The sequence below is a fragment of the Symsagittifera roscoffensis genome, chromosome 6 (assembly GCF_963678635.1).
Source record: "Symsagittifera roscoffensis chromosome 6, txSymRosc1.1, whole genome shotgun sequence".
Taxonomy (NCBI): domain Eukaryota; kingdom Metazoa; phylum Xenacoelomorpha; order Acoela; family Convolutidae; genus Symsagittifera; species Symsagittifera roscoffensis.
The window spans coordinates 33,074,887-33,097,324 of record NC_087067.1 but is presented as its reverse complement, the minus strand read 5'-3'; the positions used below and the strand labels follow the sequence as shown (position 1 = coordinate 33,097,324).

The 22,438-nt window shown below is 39.6% G+C and overlaps 6 non-coding genes across 6 annotated transcripts; all 6 read right to left on the bottom strand.

Annotated features, from left to right (window-relative positions):
- Window positions 1–5,845: 5,845 nt before the first annotated feature.
- LOC134849628 (U2 spliceosomal RNA) lies at window positions 5,846–6,036 on the bottom strand. Its single transcript, XR_010163642.1, has one exon. It is a non-coding gene; the product is annotated as a U2 spliceosomal RNA (small nuclear RNA).
- Window positions 6,037–15,732: 9,696 nt separating this feature from the next.
- On the bottom strand, window positions 15,733–15,923 carry LOC134849420 (U2 spliceosomal RNA). The gene has a single exon (XR_010163439.1). It is a non-coding gene; the product is annotated as a U2 spliceosomal RNA (small nuclear RNA).
- An 882-nt stretch (window positions 15,924–16,805) lies between these two features.
- LOC134849474 (U2 spliceosomal RNA) lies at window positions 16,806–16,996 on the bottom strand. Its single transcript, XR_010163491.1, has one exon. It is a non-coding gene; the product is annotated as a U2 spliceosomal RNA (small nuclear RNA).
- A 1,248-nt stretch (window positions 16,997–18,244) lies between these two features.
- Window positions 18,245–18,435, bottom strand: LOC134849375 (U2 spliceosomal RNA). Its single transcript, XR_010163397.1, has one exon. It is a non-coding gene; the product is annotated as a U2 spliceosomal RNA (small nuclear RNA).
- Window positions 18,436–19,660: 1,225 nt separating this feature from the next.
- Window positions 19,661–19,851, bottom strand: LOC134849424 (U2 spliceosomal RNA). Its single transcript, XR_010163443.1, has one exon. It is a non-coding gene; the product is annotated as a U2 spliceosomal RNA (small nuclear RNA).
- Window positions 19,852–21,078: 1,227 nt separating this feature from the next.
- On the bottom strand, window positions 21,079–21,269 carry LOC134849366 (U2 spliceosomal RNA). Its single transcript, XR_010163388.1, has one exon. It is a non-coding gene; the product is annotated as a U2 spliceosomal RNA (small nuclear RNA).
- Window positions 21,270–22,438: the final 1,169 nt, after the last annotated feature.

Below are 22,438 nucleotides of genomic sequence, written 5' to 3'. Positions count from 1 at the left end.
ATTCTTTAATCGTTATCGCTCCAACTGAGGCGGAGGACGACCTGACCATCATGAAGACAGAAGGACTGCAGCTCCTTGACAAAACTGTCTTCCCAACGGGTGACCACTTCTGGAGATACGATCCAACCGGGTTTCCACAGACGGCCATGCTACGCATGAACCAGGTGCCCGGGCTTTGTGACGATGAGGCAGTCCTCGAAGCCCTGCAGCTCACCCCAACAGTTCATGTGGAGGGAGAAGTTACGCGTCAACGCGAGAAGTGTGGACAGGGGAGCTTCTTCAATGGTAAAGCTTCGGCCATTATCAGAATTCCCAATGAGAGCGCTGAAACTGACCTGAGGCAGTGGTCGTTCAACGCTGTCAAAACTCGGCCATTCAAATGGCTCGATCTACCCTTCAACGCGCATGTCCCGTCAATTCATTCCTGCAGTCTATGCAAGGAAGAGAAAAAGCCTTATATTGGTCATGATGATTCCTGGTGTCGGATCAGGAGACAACAACCACCAGAGGTCAACCAGACGACATCTGATTTGGCCACAAGCAATTCTGCTGATGGGACTCCGGCCTCTGAGGGCCGAATGGATGAGGAGGACTGGCATGTGATGAAGGCGCGCAGTAGCCTCAGAAGGAGTGGGGCGTTCAGCCGCCAGAAATCACAGAGACGACACAGCAGCCCAGACGCGGAGAAGCAGACTCCATCAAAACTGCAAAAAAGAGAACAACAGGTATCGAGTCTAAAAACTTCTCATACATAAACTTTTTCATAATGTTGTGCTTTAAATTTCTAAAGAGCAGCGGTTTCACTGAGAAGCTGAAACCTCTAGGCATCCTTGTTCCAATAAGAAAGCCAGAACGTGGGAAAACGTCGCATAAACACTACATTTTAGGTCTAAAATTGAAAAAACTAGAAGCTCTAACCTCTAAAAAAAACAGTCTTTTTCGTTAATAGAGGTCTGAGCTTTAAACTCCAGACAGGCAGTTTGCATAGTTCAGTACTATTGTCTACATTTTTTACCCTTAATTGGAATTTTGACACATTTTGGAAAGTCAAAATGCTTTGACCTTTAAAATTTTTGAATCATGCAACGTTTGCTCCAAGAGTTATGTCAATCTCCTCAGCAAAGCCTTTTCAGACCTTGGTGGTCTAGTCAATTGTTTGACTGGACACCGGAGAGACGAGAAAGTTTTCTTGGGGATGGGTAATGCAAGACATCACTTACTGGTACATTTAAACTTGACTTACATCGTAATAACGGCTAAGACGAAATTAGTAACTTTGCATGCGATTTGCATAGGAAAAACTTATAACTTAGTCAAGACGTGCCTGTTTTCAGAACGTCCTAGAGGTTATAAGAACCACATCAGTATGAATTGCATCTATATTGACCTCAGCAAGCCAAATTTTGAAAGAAAAGTACGACATGACTACGTTATAGCATTTCCAGAATCAAAACTGTATGTATTAAGCTTAAAAGAAAACGCCATCTTGATCAATTTTAAACTGTATAATTCATTCCAAACATTAAAACAGTGTAAGTTAGAAATTTGAATTTTTTCTCAACCGAAAACTGGAATTTCCAGAGATTTTACCAAATCCGAAAAGTTTCGGCTTTGAAAAAGTCAGAATCTGGCAGTATACACTGCTCGATTTGCATCAATCCCCACAGTAAGGACTTTTCAGTCCTTACCGCCCTAGCTCGAAAGCATGATAGGCAACGGGGAGATACGTTGATTTTGGTGGTGGTGATATTAAAACCCCGTCAGGTCTTTACTCATAGAACCCCGAATAACATTATGAAACCGGCTATCTTTAACTATTCAAATTCGCATGCAAAATTATTTCCAACAGACATATAATCTAGTCATGACGTGCTTTTATACATTAAACTGTAGAGGTCTAGGTAACCACCTCAAACTTCTAGGCATCCTGGTTGACCTGAATAAGCCAAAACATGGGGGGAAATTACATCATGACTACGTTATAGCGTTACAAGAAACAAAATTGTATGTATTAAGATCAAAGCATAAGGCCATTTTGACCAGCTATAATTTGAATTATCTAATCCAGCCATTCAGCCAAAATACCTCAGAAGGTTTATTTTTATTATTTCCCAATAAAAGGAAAATTCAGAATTTTTACCAAAGCCACATGGCTTTGGCTCTGAAAGAGTCAGAATCTGGCAGCATTTACTGCTCTATATATATCAATCCCCTCAGCAAGGACTATTCAGTCCTTACTGGCCTAGCTAACAAATTAGCCGAGCTACGGAGAGATACATAGATTTTGGTTGGGGGTGACTTTAACTGCTGATCAAGTTCTGGATTATGCAATCTTGCATTACATCGTAGTGACCGGCGGGTCCAAAGATATCACATAATTTGCAACATTTTCGAATCAATTGGATGCTTTGACCTTTTCAAGGTCTGGAACAAAGTGTATCCCACCCATTTTGACCAAAAATCAAAATCCGAATCGCGTCTAGACTACATTTTTAGCAATAAAATTGACGAAATAACGACCTTGACTACATTATACACAAATTATAGCGACCATAATGCATTACATGCATGTTTTTCAAATTTTCAAGATTTTATGCATCTAAATGGCCAAAGTTACTGGAAATTGAATTATAACGTAGTTAGAGAGCACAATAAGCCTTCAGAACTGGTAGAAACACTCCAGGGGCTGTCTGATGAGTCTCTGAAACTGCCATTATCAGGGACATACGACAAATTTAAAGCCAGACTTCGTGACTGGTTGCGTTTTTTATGCATTAATGGCCATAGACAATTGAATAAAGATATCGCCCCCTACATACAAAGTGGTACGCCTGCAGATATACATTCCATCATTTCAGAGACAACCAGACAGCCCCAGTTGACCTCTAGACAGGCCATTTGTCCTTACTCTTCTCTCCGAGATGAGATGGACTTGAGGACCAAATTTAAGTCCATTCGTGGATTTTATTTGGACCTCAACCATGGTGATTCGGGTGCGCTTAAATCACTGCTAAGTTACTTCAAAGTTAATAAAAAGTATTAAGCAAATAAAGCTGAAAAGTGGTGAAATTTCCAATGACATTGATGAAATTTTATAACAAATTCTCGAGCTTTTACTCCAATATTTACTTTAAAAAAACGGTTGCTGACGCCAACTACGCACCCAGGGAGGAGTTTTTGAATGTTTTTAAGCTGCGGAATTCAAAACGAATAAAGAAAATTACCAAAACGTTTAACAATTCGCCAATAGGTGAAGAGGAAGTGAAGCAAGCTATAAATAAATTAAATAAAAATAGCGCACCTGGATCTGATGGTCTTACTTCAGACTTGTATAAAAACCACTCAAATTTTTTCGCTCCGTTGCTTGCTGAATTATTTAACTCGATGTGCTACAATAAAGCGGCACCTAGGTCATTTCTCATTTCAATAATAAAACTCATCCCAAAAATTGAAAACAGTTTAAATGTGGACGAATTCCGACCAATAAGCCTCCTTAACACTGATCTCAAAATTCTTTCCCATGTTCTGGCATCTCGTTTAAGAGACCCTTTAAATAATCTAATACGCAAACATCAACTTGCTTATTTGCCAAAGCGCAGTATTCATACAGCCATAATTAAGGCTAGATTAGCTCAAGAAAAACTCGGAAAATCTAATTGTGTGGTAGCCATCGATTTCAGTAAGGCTTTTGACCGTATGGACCGTGATTACATTTTGAACGTTTTAACAGCCATAGGCTGTCCAGAAATCATAACTTCTTTGATATCCATCATATATACTGATACCAAAGCGATGATAGAAATAGGTGGCTACCTATCACGATCAATTAGAGTCGACAATGAGATTAAACAAGGATGCCCTCTTTCGGCGCTTTTGTTCATTTTAGGAATGGAACCTTTACTCCAAGCCATACGCTATAATAATTCTATCAAATCCAACCAAGCACTTAAAATTGTGGCCTACGCCGATGATATTAGTGTTTTCATTAAGCGCGCTTGTATCGGAAATTTACTTGATGAAATCAATAAGTTCAATTTGGTATCAAAACTTGCTATAAATGTAGATAAAACCAAAGTTCTGAGTTTAGGTTTCGTGCCTAAACAGTTGAAGAAAGTATCAGCCCTTAAATTATTAGGCATACGCTTAAGCTTGAATGATTCATTGAAAATTAAAACCAAGATATTGGAAGATACGATTAATAATTCAGCTAAATTCAGCTTAAAATGTATGACTATCCGGGCGCGAAGCCTGAATATTGAGACTTTTGGGACATCAAGACTCGTATATGTGATGAGGCACTTGGAGTTGACAAAAACTTTCATTGATAGGTTAGAAATGAAATTGATGAACAGTGTATGGTTTGGAGGAAAACATTCAATCAACAAGCAGCTCTTATACCTTACATTCAATAATGGAGGTAGAGGCTTCAAAAATTTAAATTTTTATATTGCGGCTGCAAAAATTTTCGACATGGTATCCCTACTTAATACCTTGGGTAGCAACAAAGAAGTGATCTACTTCAAAAAATCTAAGATTTTCAGATCCTTCAAAAATTTCTTAATTAAAAAAAAACATTTTCAATCTCGAGTTTGCTCGAGATAGTTTTCAGCTAGTTCAAAATGGAAAAAAATTGATCCTATGAAGATGAACATATCTAGTCTTCATGCAGAGTTGATGCTTCCAAATTATAAAACGAAGGTTATAGCTAGAAAAATTGCGAATTTCTACCCGGATCTTAATCTATCAGACAAATCTTTGATTTTTCAATTCCTAACCAAAATATGGAAACATAAAAAGTTCACCCCTCTAGATGAAAACATTCTCTACTTATTTTTCTTAAACAGTTATCTGGATAAGCCCAGGAAATGGACTAAAAATTTGGTGGACCACCCCCTTTGTTACTTTTGTGAAAGAGAGTTCGAAACCATGCAACATTTGTTTTTCGCTTGTGAAAACTGCTCTACTTTTAAAGAAAAACTTAATTTCAATTCAATAAAAGATCTGCTTGTTGAAGAAAATGTAATAGGCATGAAATACATTGTAGCTAAGCTGATATCATCATGGTGTCAAGATACATCTGAATATCTCAAAAAACTTGCTTCCATTCCATAAAATGATTATCTTCATGGTGTATTATATTACATTTGATGTCGTATTTTTTTTCTGCTAACTGTAACTAAATATGTGTAACTAATTGCTTTTCTTTTTTGTAATTTGTAATTACAATCGTTAATAAATTATTTGAAAGCCTAATTGTTGTGATAAACTTATTAAATAGGTAAGTATTCAAATCTATTTGATTTTTTTTCTTTGAATGCACTCTGCGACAGCACAGAGCACCCCATTTTATGAAAAATGCAAGAAAAAAATTGCACTAAATTAAAAGTTAGCTTTTAGGTCGATTTTCTTCCAAAATGGCCGAATTTCAGCTCCCCCCAAAATTTCAACAGATGGTTACTCCACGAACACTGAAGCTAAAGAAGTCGTTTTGGGCTCGTTGGAATTGTTCTGAGTCCAAAATTGTGATACGATATTGAAAAAATAAAATTTAGACAGAAAAGAACAAAAATTTTGAAATTTTCGTTTTTTGCACCACGCTCGATTAGGCTTAACTTTTTGGCATCACCGAGCTTTCAAGAACTCATAACTTTGAACTGGTTCGACAAAATCGGTTCATTTTTTCAGTCCCCCAAGAATTGACAATGGTCTTACGATAGAAATAGAAAAATTTGGAAGTCTTAAGTTTTTTGGGCAAGTTATGGCCGTTCGCGCAATTCACCATGCTCAATTAGACTCTTCATACTGACATCTTCACTCTACTAAGGTAATTTGCAGGTTCAGAATTTTCAGGTGGACTGCTCCCTATGGTAGTGTAACACCGGGACAATCCGTGAGTCAACTGAAGCAAGCTTCGGTGTTAACTCGGGAAGTAAAAATCAGTTTAATATTGGTGCCAGGCTCTGCCCAGCATGCCAGATATTAAGCTGACAAGAACAGATACTACACATGATCTTAGCCAAAAGGCCGAGAAGCGATAACTAACCCTTTCCCAATTTTGGTATAAGCCTTGAACACAACAATGAAAAAACAGCTCGCATCATAAAAATTTATATTTATCCGACTGGGTTGAGAGCTGGGTTGCTCCCGGACCAACTTATGAAAGGTCAAGGGGGAAAATTGAAAAGAGGTAGCCATAATGACACTTCGCCCTAACAAAACTCCCCTGCTGGCTAGTAAATCTATCGTAAGAGTACAGTAGACTACATTATAACCATCTGCGTTTATGCCGTTACATACGACATGGGCTTAACGATGTGGACAAAGTTAGAATCTGCGGTTCTGCCTTAGGCATTTGAGTAATTCCGCTTCCATTTATATCCTGACTAGCATATAACTATGTACATTACTTTTAAAACACTCGCACTCGCGCGAGAGTAGAAATATGCTCTTATACCATGTAAAATTTTGCACGCTCACGTTATAATTTATGCATATCAAACAAAATTTGAAAAATTGACAATTTTCAGAATTTTTTTGGCCCAATGAGTTTTATGGCCATATCGGCTGGTCAAAACCTACGGAGCGTGTACAAGGTGTCTTAGATGACCATCTATGGCATGATAGCCGCTCACTCAACGTTAGTGGCATATGGTGGAATACCAGCCAGGATACTGATAGATGCTTTTAGCCTAATTGTTGTGATAATTTGGCTCGTGATTATATCAAAATTACCTTTTCTTTTGTTACCGAGATTAAACTGAAGATAAATTTTCATTGTTTTCCACGCATTACTTACTTTTGGACATGGCTGATAGCCAGTCGCCTTCTTTCTCTGAAGTTCTTGCTGAGGGCATTGCAAGACCTCGTATTAAAGTCACTTCATTCTTAAAAATGACCATCATTCCTCCCTTTACAAAAGAACATTTCAAGTCTAATGCTAGTTTCGAAGCTGCCTCAAAAAAACCATTGTTGACATCTTGTCCTCCTTTAAACCCCATCATCGAGATCAAATTGCCATCTCCAAAGCTTTCTCTTCTGTCAAAGAAAAAAGATTACATTCTTTAATCGTTATCGCGCCAACTGAGGCGGAGGACGACCTGACCATCATGAAGACAGAAGGACTGCAGCTCCTTGACAAAACTATCTTCCCAACGGGTGACCACTTCTGGAGATACGATCCAACCGGGTTTCCAAAGACCGCCATGCTACGCATGAACCAGGTGCCCGGGCTTTGTGACGATGAGGCAGTCCTCGAAGCCCTGCAGCTCCCCCCAACAGTTCATGTGGAGGGAGAAGTTACGCGTCAACGCGAGAAGTGTGGACAGGGGAGCTTCTTCAACGGTAAAGCTTCGGCCATTATCAGAATCCCCAATGAGAGCGCTGAAACTGACCTGAGGCAGTGGTCGTTCAACGCTGTCAAAACTCGGCCATTCAAATGGCTCGATCTACCCTTCAACGCGCATGTCCCGTCAATTCATTCCTGCAGTCTATGCAAGGAAGAGAAAAAGCCTTATATTGGTCATGATGATGCCTGGTGTCGGATCAGGAGACAACAACCACAAGAGGTCAACCAAACGACATCTGATTTGGCCACAAGCAATTCTGCTGATGGGACTCCGGCCTCTGAGGGCCGAATGGATGAGGAGGACTGGCATGTGATGAAGGCGCGCAGTAGCCTCAGAAGGAGTGGGGCGTTCAGCCGCCAGAAATCACAGAGACGACACAGCAGCCCAGACGCGGAGAAGCAGACTCCATCAAAACTGCAAAAAAGAGAACAACAGGTATAGAGTCTAAAAACTTCTCATACATAAACTTTTTCATAATGTTTTGCTTTAAATTTCTAAAGAGCAGCGGTTTCACTGAGAAGCTGAAACCTCTAGGCATCCTTGTTCCAATAAGAAAGCCAGAACGTGGGAAAACGTCGCATAAACACTACATTTTAGGTCTAAAATTTAAAAAACTAGACGCTCTAACCTCTAAAAAAAACAGTCTTTTTCGTTAATAGAGGTCTGAGCTTTAAAATCCAGACAGGCAGTTTGCATAGTTCAGTACTATTGTCTACATTTTTTACCCTTAATTGGAATTTTAACAAATTTTTTGAAAGTCAAAATGCTTTGACCTTTAAAATTTTTGAATCATGCAACGTTTGCTGCGGGAGGTGTGTCAATCTCCTCAGCAAAGCCTTTTCAGACCTTGGTGGTCTAGTCAATTGTTTGACTGGACAGCGGAGAGACGAGAAAGTTTTCTTGGGGATGGGTAATGCAAGACATCACTTACTGGTACATTTAACCTTGACTTACATCGTAATAACGGCTAAGACGAAATTAGTAACTTTGCATGCGATTTGCATAGGAAAAACTTATAACTTAGTCAAGACGTGCCTGTTTTCAGAACGTCCTAGAGGTTATAAGGACCATATCGGCTGGTCAGAGTTTTATGGCCATATCGGCTGGTCAAAACCTACGGAGCGTGTACAAGGTGTCTTAGATGACCATCTATGGCATGATAGCCGCTCACTCAACGTTAGTGGCATATGGTGCAATACCAGCCAGGATACTGATAGATGCTTTTAGCCTAATTGTTGTGATAATTTAGCTCATGATTATATCAAAATTACCTTTTCTTTTGTTACCGAGATTAAACTGAAGATAAATTTTCATTGTTTTCCACGCATTACTTACTTTTGGACATGGCTGATAGCCAGTCGCCTTCTTTCTCTGAAGTTCTTGCTGAGGGCATTGCAAGACCTCATATTAAAGTCACTTCATTCTTAAAAATGACCATGATTCCTCCCTTTACAAAAGAACATTTCAAGTCTAATGCTAGTTTCGAAGCTGCCTCAAAAAAAACCATTGTTGACATCTTGTCCTCCTTTAAACCCCATCATCGAGATCAAATTATCATCTCCAAAGCTTTCTCTTCTGTCAAAGAAAAAAGATTACATTCTTTAATCGTTATCGCGCCAACTGAGGCGGAGGACGACCTGACCATCATGAAGACAGAAGGACTGCAGCTCCTTGACAAAACTATCTTCCCAACGGGTGACCACTTCAGGAGATACGATCCAACCGGGTTTCCAAAGACGGCCATGCTACGCATGAACCAGGTGCCCGGGCTTTGTGACGATGAGGCAGTCCTCGAAGCCCTGCAGCTCCCCCCAACAGTTCATGTGGAGGGAGAAGTTACGCGTCAACGCAAGAAGTGTGGGCAGGGGAGCTTCTTCAACGGTAAAGCTTCGGCCATTATCAGAATCCCCAATGAGAGCGCTGAAACTGACCTGAGGCAGTGGTCGTTCAACGCTGTCAAAACTCGGCCATTCAAATGGCTCGATCTACCCTTCAACGCGCATGTCCCGTCAATTCATTCCTGCAGTCTATGCAAGGAAGAGAAAAAGCCTTATATTGGTCATGATGATGCCTGGTGTCGGATCAGGAGACAACAACCACCAGAGGTCAACCAGACGACATCTGATTTGGCCACAAGCAATTCTGCTGATGGGACTCCGGCCTCTGAGGGCCGAATGGATGAGGAGGACTGGCATGTGATGAAGGCGCGCAGTAGCCTCAGAAGGAGTGGGGCGTTAAGCCGCCAGAAATCACAGAGACGACACAGCAGCCCAGACGCGGAGAAGCAGACTCCATCAAAACTGCAAAAAAGAGAACAACAGGTATCGAGTCTAAAAACTTCTTATACATAAACTTTTTCATAATGTTGTGCTTTAAATTTCTAAAGAGCAGCGGTTTCACTGAGAAGCTGAAACCTCTAGGCATCCTTGTTCCAATAAGAAAGCCAGAACGTGGGAAAACGTCGCATAAACACTACATTTTAGGTCTAAAATTTAAAAAACTAGACGCTCTAACCTCTAAAAAAAACAGTCTTTTTCGTTAATAGAGGTCTGAGCTTTAAACTCCAGACAGGTAGTTTGCATAGTTCAGTACTATTGTCTACATTTTTTACCCTTAATTGGAATTTTAACACATTTTTTGAAAGTCAAAATGCTTTGACCTTTAAAATTTTTGCATCATGCAACGTTTGCTGCGGGAGGTGTGTCAATCTCCTCAGCAAAGCCTTTTCAGACCTTGGTGGTCTAGTCAATTGTTTGACTGGACACCGGAGAGACGAGAAAGTTTTCTTGGGGATGGGTAATGCAAGACATCACTTACTGGTACATTTAACCTTGACTTACATCGTAATAACGGCTAAGACGAAATTAGTAACTTTGCATGCGATTTGCATAGGAAAAACTTATAACTTAGTCAAGACGTGCCTGTTTTCAGAACGTCCTAGAGGTTATAAGGACCATATCGGCTGGTCAGAGTTTTATGGCCATATCGGCTGGTCAAAACCTACGGAGCGTGTACAAGGTGTCTTAGATGACCATCTATGGCATGATAGCCGCTCACTCAACGTTAGTGGCATATGGTGCAATACCAGCCAGGATACTGATAGATGCTTTTAGCCTAATTGTTGTGATAATTTAGCTCATGATTATATCAAAATTACCTTTTCTTTTGTTACCGAGATTAAACTGAAGATAAATTTTCATTGTTTTCCACGCATTACTTACTTTTGGACATGGCTGATAGCCAGTCGCCTTCTTTCTCTGAAGTTCTTGCTGAGGGCATTGCAAGACCTCATATTAAAGTCACTTCATTCTTAAAAATGACCATGATTCCTCCCTTTACAAAAGAACATTTCAAGTCTAATGCTAGTTTCGAAGCTGCCTCAAAAAAAACCATTGTTGACATCTTGTCCTCCTTTAAACCCCATCATCGAGATCAAATTATCATCTCCAAAGCTTTCTCTTCTGTCAAAGAAAAAAGATTACATTCTTTAATCGTTATCGCGCCAACTGAGGCGGAGGACGACCTGACCATCATGAAGACAGAAGGACTGCAGCTCCTTGACAAAACTATCTTCCCAACGGGTGACCACTTCAGGAGATACGATCCAACCGGGTTTCCAAAGACGGCCATGCTACGCATGAACCAGGTGCCCGGGCTTTGTGACGATGAGGCAGTCCTCGAAGCCCTGCAGCTCCCCCCAACAGTTCATGTGGAGGGAGAAGTTACGCGTCAACGCAAGAAGTGTGGGCAGGGGAGCTTCTTCAACGGTAAAGCTTCGGCCATTATCAGAATCCCCAATGAGAGCGCTGAAACTGACCTGAGGCAGTGGTCGTTCAACGCTGTCAAAACTCGGCCATTCAAATGGCTCGATCTACCCTTCAACGCGCATGTCCCGTCAATTCATTCCTGCAGTCTATGCAAGGAAGAGAAAAAGCCTTATATTGGTCATGATGATGCCTGGTGTCGGATCAGGAGACAACAACCACCAGAGGTCAACCAGACGACATCTGATTTGGCCACAAGCAATTCTGCTGATGGGACTCCGGCCTCTGAGGGCCGAATGGATGAGGAGGACTGGCATGTGATGAAGGCGCGCAGTAGCCTCAGAAGGAGTGGGGCGTTAAGCCGCCAGAAATCACAGAGACGACACAGCAGCCCAGACGCGGAGAAGCAGACTCCATCAAAACTGCAAAAAAGAGAACAACAGGTATCGAGTCTAAAAACTTCTTATACATAAACTTTTTCATAATGTTGTGCTTTAAATTTCTAAAGAGCAGCGGTTTCACTGAGAAGCTGAAACCTCTAGGCATCCTTGTTCCAATAAGAAAGCCAGAACGTGGGAAAACGTCGCATAAACACTACATTTTAGGTCTAAAATTTAAAAAACTAGACGCTCTAACCTCTAAAAAAAACAGTCTTTTTCGTTAATAGAGGTCTGAGCTTTAAACTCCAGACAGGTAGTTTGCATAGTTCAGTACTATTGTCTACATTTTTTACCCTTAATTGGAATTTTAACACATTTTTTGAAAGTCAAAATGCTTTGACCTTTAAAATTTTTGCATCATGCAACGTTTGCTGCGGGAGGTGTGTCAATCTCCTCAGCAAAGCCTTTTCAGACCTTGGTGGTCTAGTCAATTGTTTGACTGGACACCGGAGAGACGAGAAAGTTTTCTTGGGGATGGGTAATGCAAGACATCACTTACTGGTACATTTAACCTTGACTTACATCGTAATAACAGCTAAGACGAAATTAGTAACTTTGCATGCGATTTGCATAGGAAAAACTTATAACTTAGTCAAGACGTGCCTGTTTTCAGAACGTCCTAGAGGTTATAAGGACCACATCAGTATGAATTGCATCTATATTGACCTCAGCGAGCCAAATTTTGAAAGAAAAGTACGACATGACTACGTTATAGCATTTCCAGAATCAAAACTGTATGTATTAAGCTTAAAACAAAACGCCATCTTGATCAATTTTAAACTGTATAATTCATTCCAAACATGCAAACAGTGTAAGTTAGAAATTTTGAACTTTTTCTCAACCGAAAACTGGAATTTTTAGAGATTTTACCAAATCCGAAAAGATTCGGCTTTGACAAAGTCAGAATCTGGCAGTATATACTGCTCTATTTGCATCAATCCCCACAGTAAGGACTTTTCAGTCCTTACTGCCCTAGCTAGAAAGCATGATAGGCAACGGGGAGATACGATGATTTTGGTGGTGGTGATATTAAAACCCCATCAGGTCTTTACTCATAGAACCCCGAATAACATTATGAAACCGGCTATCTTTAACTATTCAAATTCGCATGCAAAAATATTTCCAACAGATTTATAATCTAGTCATGACGTGCTTTTATACCTTAAACTGTAGAGGTCTAGGTAATCACCTCAAACTTCTAGGCATCCTGGTTGACCTGAAAAAGCCAAAACATGGGGGGAAATTACATCATGACTACATTATAGCGTTACAAGAAACAAAATTGTATGTATTAAGCTCAAAGCATAAGGCCATTTTGACCAGCTATAAATTGAATTATCTAATCCAGCCATGCAGCCAAAACAACTCAGGAGGTTTACCTTTTATTATTTCCCAATAAATGGAAAATTCAGAGTTTTTACCAAAGCCACACGGCTTTGGCTCTGAAAGAGTCAGAATCTGGCAGCATTTACTGCTCCATATATATCAATCCCCTCAGCAAGGACTACTCAGACCTTACTGGCCTAGCTAACAAATTAGCCGAGCAACGGAGAGATACATTGATTTTGGTTGGGGGTGATTTAACTGCCGATCAAGTTCTGAATTATGCAATCTTGCATTACATCGTAGTGACCGGCGGGTCCAAAGATATCACATAATTTGCAACATTTTCGAATCAATTGGATGCTTTGACCTTTTCAAGGTCTGGAACAAAGTGTATCCCACCCATTTTGACCAAAAATCAAAATCCGAATCGCGTCTAGACTACATTTTTAGCAATAAAATTGACGAAATAACGACCTTCACTACATTATACACAAATTATAGCGACCACAATGCATTACATGCATGTTTTTCAAATTTTCAAGATTTTATGCATGTAAATGGCCAAAGTTACTGGAAATTGAATTATAACGTAGTTAGAGAGCACAATAAGCCTTCAGAACTGGTAGAAACACTCCAGGGGCTGTCTGATGAGTCTCTGAAACTGCCATTATCAGGGACATACGACAAATTTAAAGCCAGACTTCGTGACTGGTTGCGTTTTTTATGCATTAAAGGCCATAGACAATTGAATAAAGATATCGCCCCCTACAAAGTAGTACGCCTGCAGATATACATTCCATCAATTCAGAGACAACCAGACAGCCCCAGTTGGCCTCTAGACAGGCCAACTGTCCTTACTCTTCTCTCCGAGATGAGATGGACTTGAGGACCAAATTTAAGTCCATTCGTGGATTTTATTTGGACCTCAACCATGGTGATTCGGGTGCGCTTAAATCACTGCTAAGTTACTTCAAAGTTAATAAAAGTATTAAGCAAATAAAGCTGAAAAGTGGTGAAATTTCCAATGACATTGATGAAATTTTGAACGAATTCTCGAGCTTTTACTCCAATATTTACTATAAAGAAACGGTTGCTGACGCCAACTACGCACCTAGGGAGGAGCTTTTGAATGTTTTTAGGCTGCGGAATTCAAAACGAATAAAGAAAATTACCAAAATGTTTAATAATTCGCCAATAGGTGAAGAGGAAGTGAAGCAAGCTATAAATAAATTAAATAAAAATAGCGCACCTGGATCTGATGGTCTTACTTCAGACTTGTATAAAAGCCACTCAAATTTTTTCGCTCCGTTGCTTGCTGAATTATTTAACTCGATGTGCTACAATAAAGCGGCACCTAGGTCATTTCTCATTTCAATAATAAAACTCATCCCAAAAATTGAAAACAGTTTAACTGCTTCAGTATTCATACAGCGCAGTATTCATACAGCCATAATTAGGGCTAGATTAGCTCAAGAAAAACTCGGAAAATCTAATTGTGTGGTAGCCATCGATTTCAGTAAGGCTTTTGACCGTATGGACCGTGATTACTTTTTGAACGTTTTAACAGCCATAGGCTGTCCAGAAATCATAACTTCTTTGATATCCATCATATATACTGATACCAAAGCGATGATAGAAATTGAACACAACAATGAAAAAACAGCTCGCATCATAAAAATTTATATTTATCCGACTGGGTTGAGAGCTGGGTTGCTCCCGGACCAACTTATGAAAGGTCAAGGGGGAAAATTGAAAAGAGGTAGCCATAATGACACTTCGCCCTAACAAAACTCCCCTGCTGGCTAGTAAATCTATCGTAAGAGTACAGTAGACTACATTATAACCATCTGCGTTTGTGCCGTTACATACGACATGGGCTTAACGATGTGGACAAAGACAGAATCTGCGGTTCTGCCTTAGGCATTTGAGTAATTCCGCTTCCATTTATATCCTGACTAGCATATATTATGTACATTATTTTTAAAACACTCGCCCTCACGCGAGAGTAGAAATATGCTTTTATACCATGTAAAATTTTGCACGGTCACGTTATAATTTATGCAATTCAAACAAAATTTGAAAAATTGACAATTTTCTGAATTTTTTTGGCCCAATGAGTTTTATGGCCATATCGGCTGGTCAAAACCTACGGAGCGTGTACAGGGTGTCTTAGATGACCATCTATGGCATGATAGCCGCTCACTCAACGTTAGTGGCATATGGTGGAATACCAGCCAGGATACTGATAGATGCTTTTAGCCTAATTGATGTGATAAACTTATTAAATAGGTAAGTATTCAAATCTATTTGATAAGTTTTCTTTGAATGCACTCTGCGATAGCAGAGAGCACACCATTTTATGAAAAATTAAAGAAAAAAAATTGCACTAACTGAAAGTTAGCTTTTAGGTCGATTTTCTTCCAAAATGGCCGAATTTCAGCTCCCCCCAAAATTTCAACTGATGATTACTCCACGAACACTGAAGCTACAGAAGTCGTTTTGGGCTCGTTGGAATTGTTCTGAGTCCAAAATTTTGATACAATATTGAAAAAATAAAATTTAGACAGAAAAGAACAAAAATTTTGAAATTTTCGTTTTTTGCACCACGCTCGATTAGGCTTAACATTTTGGCATCACCGAGCTTTCAAGAACTCATAACTTTGAACTGGTTCGACGAAATTGGTTCATTTTTTCAGTCCCCCAAGATTTGACAATGGTCTTACGGTAGAAATAGAAAAATTTGGAAGTCTTAAGTTTTTTGGGCAAGTTATGGCCGTTCGCGCAATTCACCAGGCTCAATTAAACTCTTCATACTGACATCTTCACTCTATTAAGGTAATTTGCAGGTTAAGAAATTTCAGGTGGACTGCTCCCGATGGTAGTGTAAGACCGGGACAATCCGTGAGTCAACTGAAGCAAGCTTCGGTGTCAACTCGGGAAGTAAAAATCAGTTTAATATTGGTGCCAGGCTATGCCCAGCATGCCAGATATTAAGCTGACAAGAACAGATACTACACATGATCTTAGCCAAAAGGCCGAGAAGCGATAACTAAACCTTTTCCCAATTTTGGTACATGCCTTGAACACAACAATGAAAAAACAGCTCGCATCATAAAAATTTATATTTATCCGACTGGGTTGAGAGCTGGGTTGCTCCCGGACCAACTTATGAAAGGTCAAGGGGGAAAATTGAAAAGAGGTAGCCATAAGGACACTTAGCCCTTACAAAACTCCCCTGCTGGCTAGTAAATCTATCGTATGAGTACAGTAGACTACATTATAACCATCTGCGTTTGTGCCGTTACATACGACATGGGCTTAACGATGTGGACAAAGACAGATTCTGCGGTTCTGCCTTAGGCATTTGAGTAATTCCGCTTCCATTTATATCCTGACTAGCATATAACTATGTACAGAGAGCACCCCATTTTATGAAAAATGCAAGAAAAAAAATTGCACTAAATTAGAAGTTAGCTTTTAGGTCGATTTTCTTCCAAAGTGGCCGAATTTCAGCTCCCCCCAAAATTTCAACTGATGATTACTCCACGAACACTGAAGCTACAGAAGTCGTTTTGGGCTCGTTGGAATTGTTCTGAGTCCAAAATTTTGATACAATATTGAAAAAATAAAATTTAGACAGAAAAGAACAAAAATTTTGAAATTTTCGTTTTTTGCACCACGCTCGATTAGGCTTAACTTTTTGGCATCACCGAGCTTTCAAGAACTCATAACTTTGAACTGGTTCGACGAAATTGGTTCATTTTTTCAGTCCCCCAAGATTTGACAATGGTCTTACGATAGAAATAGAAAAATTAGGAAGTCTTGAGTTTTTTGGGCAAGTTATGGCCGTTCGCGCCATTCACCAGGCTCAATTAGACTCTTCATACTGACATCTTCACTCTATTAAGGTAATTTGCAGGTTCAGAATTTTCAGGTGGACTGCTCCCGATGGTAGTGTAAGACCGGGACAATCTGTGAGTCAACTGAAGCAAGCTTCGGTGTTAACTCGTGAAGTAAAAATCAGTTTAATATTGGTGCCAGGCTATGCCCAGCATGCCAGATATTAAGCTGACAAGAACAGATACTACACATGATCTTAGCCAAAAGGCCGAGAAGCGATAACTAAACCTTTCCCAATTTTGGTATATGACTTGAACACAACAATGAAAAAACAGCTCGCATCATAAAAGTTTATATTTATCCGACTGGGTTGAGAGCTGGGTTGCTCCCGGACCAACTTATGAAAGGTCAAGGGGGAAAATTGAAAAGAGGTAGCCATAATGACACTTCGCCCTAACAAAACTCCCCTGATGGCTAGTAAATCTATCGTAAGAGTACAGTAGACTACATTATAACCATCTGCGTTTGTGCCGTTACATACGACATGGGCTTAACGATGTGGACAAAGACAGAATCTGCGGTTCTGCCTTAGGCATTTGAGTAATTCCGCTTCCATTTATATCCTGACTAGCATATAACTATGTACATTACTTTTAAAACAATCGCCCTCGCGCGAGAGTAGAAATATGCTCTTATACCATGTAAAATTTTGCACGCTCACGTTATAATTTATGCAATTCAAACAAAATTTGAAAAATTGACAGTTTTCAGAATTTTTTTGGCCCAATGAGTTTTATGGCCATATCGGCTGGTCAAAACCTACGGAGCGTGTACAGGGTGTCTTAGATGACCATCTATGGCATGATAGCCGCTCACTCAACGTTAGTGGCATATGGTGGAATACCAGCCAGGATACTGATAGATGCTTTTAGCCTAATTGTTGTGATAAACTTATTAAATAGGTAAGTTTTCAAATCTATTTGATAAGTTTCTTTGAATGCACTCTGCGACAGCAGAGAGCACCCCATTTTATGAAAAATGCAAGAAAATAATTGCACTAAATTAAAAGTTAGCTTTTAGGTCGATTTTCTTACAAAATGGCCGAATTTCAGCTCCCCCCAAAATTTCAACTGATGATTACTCCACGAGCACTGAAGCTACAGAAGTCGTTTTGGGCTCGTTGGAATTGTTCTGAGTCCAAAATTTTGATACAATATTGAAAAAATAAAATTTAGACAGAAAAGAACAAAAATTTTGAAATTTTCCTTTTTTGCACCACGCTCGATTAGGCTTAACTTTTTGGCATCACCGAGCTTTCAAGAACTCATAACTTTGAACTGGTTCGACAAAATTGGTTCATTTTTTCAGTCCCCCAAGATTTGACAATGGTCTTACGATAGAAATAGAAAAATTTGGAAGTCTTAAGTTTTTTGGGCAAGTTATGGCCGTTCGCGCAATTCACCAGGCTCAATTAGACACTTCATACTGACATCTTCACTCTATTAAGGTAATTTGCAGGTTCAGAATTTTCAGGTGGACTGCTCCCGATGGTAGTGTAAGACCGGGACAATCCGTGAGTCAACTGAAGCAAGCTTCGGTGTTAACTCGGGAAGTAAAAATCAGTTTAATATTGGTGCCAGGCTTTGCCCAGCATGCCAGATATTAAGCTGACAAGAACAGATACTACACATGATCTTAGCCAAAAGGCCGAGAAGCGATAACTAAACCTTTTCCCAATTTTGGTACATGCCTTGAACACAACAATGAAAAAACAGCTCGCATCATAAAAATTTATATTTATCCGACTGGGTTGAGAGCTGGGTTGCTCCCGGACCAACTTATGAAAGGTCAAGGGGGAAAATTGAAAAGAGGTAGCCATAATGACACTTCGCCCTAACAAAACTCCCCTGCTGGCTAGTAAATCTATCGTAAGAGTACAGTAGACTACATTATAACCATCTGCGTTTGTGCCGTTACATACGACATGGGCTTAACGATGTGGACAAAGACAGAATCTGCGGTTCTGCCTTAGGCATTTGAGTAATTCCGCTTCCATTTATATCCTGACTAGCATATAACTATGTACATTACTTTTAAAACACTCGCCCTCGCGCGAGAGTAGAAATATGCTCTTATACCATGTAAAATTTTGCACGCTCACGTTATAATTTATGCAATTCAAACAAAATTTGAAAAATTGACAATTTTCAGAATTTTTTGGCCCAATGAGTTTTATGGCGGAGCGTGTACAGGGTGTCTTAGATGACCATCTATGGCATGATAGCCGCTCACTCAACGTTAGTGGCATATGGTCGAATACCAGCCAGGATACTGATAGATGCTTTTAGCCTAATTGTTGTGATAAACTTATTAAATAGGTAAGTTTTCAAATCTATTTGATAAGTTTCTTTGAATGCACTCTGAGACAGCAGAGAGCACCCCATTTTATGAAAAATGCAAGAAAAAAATTGCACTAACTTAAAAGTTAGCTTTTAGGTCGATTTTCTTACAAAATGGCCGAATTTCAGCTCCCCCCAAAATTTCAACTGATGATTACTCCACAAACACTGCAGCTACAGAAGTCGTTTTGGGCTCGTTGGAATTGTTCTGAGTCCAAAATTTTGATACAATATTGAAAAAATAAAATTTAGACAGAAAAGAACAAAAATTTTGAAATTTTCGTTTTTTGCACCACGCTCGATTAGGCTTAACTTTTTGGCATCACCGAGCTTTCAGGAACTCATAACTTTGAACTGGTTCGACGAAATTGGTTCATTTTTTCAGTCCCCCAAGATTTGACAATGGTCTTACGATAGAAATAGAAAAATTTGGAAGTCTTAAGTTTTTTGGGCAAGTTATGGCCGTTCGCGCAATTCACCAGGCTCAATTAAACTCTTCATACTGACATCTTCACTCTATTAAGGTAATTTGCAGGTTCAGAATTTTCACGTGGACTGCTCCCGATGGTAGTGTAAGACCGGGACAATCCGTGAGTCAACTGAAGCAAGCTTCGGTGTTAACTCGGGAAGTAAAAATCAGTTTAATATTGGTGCCAGGCTATGCCCAGCATGCCAGATATTAAGCTGACAAGAACAGATACTACACATGATCTTAGCCAAAAGGCCGAGAAGCGATAACTAAACCTTTTCCCAATTTTGGTACATGCCTTGAACACAACAATGAAAAAACAGCTCGCATCATAAAAATTTATATTTATCCGACTGGGTTGAGAGCTGGGTTGCTCCCGGACCAACTTATGAAAGGTCAAGGGGGAAAATTGAAAAGAGGTAGCCATAATGACACTTCGCCCTAACAAAACTCCCCTGCTGGCTAGTAAATCTATCGTAAGAGTACAGTAGACTACATTATAACCATCCGCGTTTGTGCCGTTACATACGACATGGGCTTAACGATGTGGACAAAGACAGAATCTGCGGTTCTGCCTTAGGCATTTGAGTAATTCCGCTTCCATTTATATCCTGACTAGCATATAACTATGTGCATTACTTTTAAAACACTCGCCCTCGCGCGAGAGTAGAAATATGCTCTTATACCATGTAAAATTTTGCACGCTCACCTTATAATTTATGCAATTCAAACAAAATTTGAAAAATTGACAATTTTCAGATTTTTTTTGGCCCAATGAGTTTTATGGCGGAGCGTGTACAGGGTGTCTTAGATGACCATCTATGGCATGATAGCCGCTCACTCAACGTTAGTGGCATATGGTGGAATACCAGCCAGGATACTGATAGATGCTTTTAGCCTAATTGTTGTGATAAACTTATTAAATAGGTAAGTATTCGAATCTATTTGATAAGTTTTCTTTGAATGCACTCTGCGATAGCAGAGAGCACCCCATTTTATGAAAAATGCAAGAAAAAAATTGCACTAACTTAAAAGTTAGCTTTTAGGTCGATTTTCTTACAAAATGGCCAAATTACAGCTCCCCCCAAAATTTCAACTGATGATTACTCCACAAACACTGAAGCTACAGAAGTTGTTTTGGGCTCGTTGGAATTGTTCTGAGTCCAAAATTTTGATACAATATTGAAAAAATAAAATTTAGACAGAAAAGAACAAAAATTTTGAAATTTTCGTTTTTTGCACCACGCTCGATTAGGCTTAACTTTTTGGCATCACCGAGCTTTCAAGAACTCATAACTTTGAACTGGTTCGACGAAATTGGTTCATTTTTTCAGTCCCCCAAGATTTGACAATGGTCTTACGATAGAAATAGAAAAATTTGGAAGTCTTAAGTTTTTTGGGCAAGTTATGGCCGTTCGCGCAATTCACCAGGCTCAATTAAACTCTTCATACTGACATCTTCACTCTATTAAGGTAATTTGCAGGTTCAGAATTTTCAGGTGGACTGCTCCCGATGGTAGTGTAAGACCGGGACAATCCGTGAGTCAACTGAAGCAAGCTTCGGTGTTAACTCGGGAAGTAAAAATCAGTTTAATATTGGTGCCAGGCTATGCCCAGCATGCCAGATATTAAGCTGACAAGAACAGATACTACACATGATCTTAGCCAAAAGGCCGAGAAGCGATAACTAAACCTTTTCCCAATTTTGGTACATGCCTTGAACACAACAATGAAAAAACAGCTCGCATCATAAAAATTTATATTTATCCGACTGGGTTGAGAGCTGGGTTGCTCCCGGACCAACTTATGAAAGGTCAAGGGGGAAAATTGAAAAGAGGTAGCCATAATGACACTTCGCCCTAACAAAACTCCCCTGCTGGCTAGTAAATCTATCGTAAGAGTACAGTAGACTACATTATAACCATCTGCGTTTGTGCCGTTACATACGACATGGGCTTAACGATGTGGACAAAGACAGAATCTGCGGTTCTGCCTTAGGCATTTGAGTAATTCCGCTTCCATTTATATCCTGACTAGCATATAACTATGTACATTACTTTGAAAACACTCGCCCTCGCGCGAGAGTAGAAATATGCTCTTATACCATGTAAAATTTTGCACGCTCACGTTATAATTTATGCAATTCGAACAAAATTTGAAAAATTGACAATTTTCAGAATTTTTTTGGCCCAATGAGTTTTATGGCGGAGCGTGTACAGGGTGTCTTAGATGACCATCTATGGCATGATAGCCGCTCACTCAACGTTAGTGGCATATGGTGGAATACCAGCCAGGATACTGATAGATGCTTTTAGCCTAATTGTTGTGATAAACTTATTAAATAGGTAAGTATTCGAATCTATTTGATAAGTTTTCTTTGAATGCACTCTGCGATAGCAGAGAGCACCCCATTTTATGAAAAATGCAAGAAAAATATTGCACTAACTTAAAAATTAGCTTTTAGGTCGATTTTCTTACAAAATGGCCGAATTACAGCTCCCCCCAAAATTTCAACTGATGATTACTCCACGAACACTGAAGCTAGAGAAGTTGTTTTAGGCTCGTTGGAATTGTTCTGAGTCCAAAATTTTGATACAATATTGAAAAAATAAAATTTAGACAGAAAAGAACAAAAATTTTGAATTTTTCGTTTTTTGCACCACGCTCGATTAGGCTTAACTTTTTGGCATCACCGAGCTTTCAAGAACTCATAACTTTGAACTGGTTCGACGAAATTGGTTCATTTTTTCAGTCCCCCAAGATTTGACAATGGTCTTACGATAGAAATAGAAAAATTTGGAAGTCTTAAGTTTTTTGGGCAAGTTATGGCCGTTCGCGCAATTCACCAGGCTCA